The sequence below is a fragment of the Anopheles gambiae genome, chromosome 2 (genome assembly GCF_943734735.2).
Source record: "Anopheles gambiae chromosome 2, idAnoGambNW_F1_1, whole genome shotgun sequence".
NCBI classification, from domain to species: domain Eukaryota; kingdom Metazoa; phylum Arthropoda; class Insecta; order Diptera; family Culicidae; genus Anopheles; species Anopheles gambiae.
The window spans coordinates 71,982,687-71,984,873 of record NC_064601.1 but is presented as its reverse complement, the minus strand read 5'-3'; the positions used below and the strand labels follow the sequence as shown (position 1 = coordinate 71,984,873).

The following is a 2,187-nucleotide window of genomic DNA, read 5'->3' as shown; positions in this document are numbered from 1 at the left end:
ATCATTCAAATTTTCGCAATATGAGCCGAAAAAGCGTTTGGCAGAAGCGTCCTATAAAATCGCATCCGATGGAGCACAGACACGGGCCTAACACGGTGAAGCGCTCAAGGTGTATGAATGCTAGGAGGTGAAGTTCTTCAGAGCAAATTGACATTTCACGTCGTGACATAACCGCAGGACTCCACAGAGCATAACGCCAGGACTCCACAGAGCATCCCGGCAAACAATGCGAGGGTTGGTGAGGTACCTCTCGCTCTAATTTCTCTAGTCTAGTCTAGTTGCCTCGCTTCCTCCTATAGCGATTCTGTCGAGCTGAGCTTTCACGTCCCTCACCACCGATCTCCTTCCTACCCCTCGCCTAAGACCGTCTGACGTCTCGCCTGACTGCTTTCGTTGTGTTGGTGCTCGGCGGCTGCTGTCACTGTAGAAGTTAGGTTGTGTGTGTAAAAAAATGTAAACAGTGTTGTTGGCTGATCAAGTGCGGTAAGTTTTTTAATAATTATGTTCTTAATTTTACGTAAGTAAGTGCCATTTTAGCAAAAGAAAGTGGTAGAAGTCCTGCCCAATGTGTGCTGGCTCCGTCGGAAGCGTTACGTGCATGTACCGGCGTAGGAAAGTGGTGTGGTGAACAACACAGCACAAGACAGCGGGTAAGTGTTATCCAGCGATTATCATGATAAAGAAACATTATTTTAATAGAATATGGCCTCTTTTAACTTGCAGATATAATTCAGAAACGATATGGGCCTGCGGCAGGTGTTTGCGACTGTGCGCTGTGTATGATTGTGTATGATACGGTAAGTTGTAAGTGGGCCACGAAAGAAGAAAAGATTGTTTGGTGAAGCTAGGGATTTGGATGCTAATCACGGTGTTTATTCCTTTTTTGCAGCCAATTTTCCTCTATCCTGGAACGTGGGCTTACGAGGAACCGTTCAAGAAGATCCTCCGGAAGCTGTACGGCGACGTGTCGGGCTCTACCAGCACAACACACTAGAGGCCCAGCCGGTACCGGGTGCCCCGATTGCGCCGCCAGACGGTGTCGAGCGCGCTCGTTAACAACGTTCGGGGCAGGAATTCAACCCTTCGGATCTGCATTATCCTCTGCCTCACAATAGCTGCAGCAGCAACAGGACCGAACCGACCGCACTACTGATTGCGGTCAAATACTGATTGCGGTCCTGGCAGGAGAAAAAATCCCACAAGTGAGTTCCTTCTAGATGCACAATCGCTACATCTAGATCTGTTGCCTCTAAACCAAATATTTTATCTTTCCTCAGGTGTATCGAACAGGCTACGGACGGACCCCGAAAAGGCCATTCATTCCCAACCGCCTAAGATGGTTTTAGCCCGCTGCGCAAAGCGACGCAAGAAATCATGGAGTTCTGAGAATTTTATCATGCCCTCTTTTTCTCTCCAACGGCAAATTTGTCGAGCAGCGTTTCGAGCTACCCGTCCCTGGCTCCGCCTCATACCCCTCGCCTGAGCGCGCTGCCGAAGGTTTGGATGTGTTGGTGCGTCAGACGGCCAATCGCTGTCAGCCGTCGTCCGTGCTTTTTCCCTCCATAGCGCTATCTCTTTCTCGCGTGTGGTCAATGCTCGCGAGCTGTTGTGGCGCTTAAAAAACCGTTTATACACATTGCGGCGATGAAGCTGCATTTTCACAAATCAAACCAAAAAAGCGCAATAAGTTCAATTGCTGCAATGTAAAAATGACTAAGGAATCGCTAGCTAACGCTGGAGGGTTTGCTGTGCAACGCGCTGAACCCTAATTAACTCTAATACGTTCAGTCCGGCGCTGATTTTCATCAACTTTTCTATCCGCCGGCATTTAGAACGCAAGCTGATTGTGAAACATTGGCATATTGGAAAGCTCACTTGCAGTCCCTGGGGCATGTCATCGTGCTGAACGTGTTAAGCATTAAGCATAACTTTGTTACCTTAACCTTTTGCTTTCGTATGCTGTAGCTTACACAGATATGCTGAGCCATCTGCGCGTGGGTGTGAGCGTGCGTGTGTGTGCAACACTTTCGCCAAATGTGTTTTCTTCCGGAATGTTATGACCCATCGGTCAAAGAAAGGAAGGTGTTCATGAAAGGCGGAAAGACGAATTGAGGCCCCTGTCAATGGTAACTGATGACCGGGAGCAGGGGGTACTGGCGCACAGCTGTTGGAAGATTGAACAGTATA

At 48.6% G+C, this 2,187-nt stretch overlaps 1 long non-coding RNA gene across 1 annotated transcript; it reads left to right on the top strand.

Annotated features, from left to right (window-relative positions):
• Window positions 1-216: 216 nt before the first annotated feature.
• Window positions 217-1,314, top strand: LOC4578464 (uncharacterized). The gene is made up of 4 exons (XR_009765279.1): window positions 217-650; window positions 724-797; window positions 890-1,202; window positions 1,278-1,314. It is a non-coding gene; the product is annotated as an uncharacterized LOC4578464 (long non-coding RNA).
• Window positions 1,315-2,187: the final 873 nt, after the last annotated feature.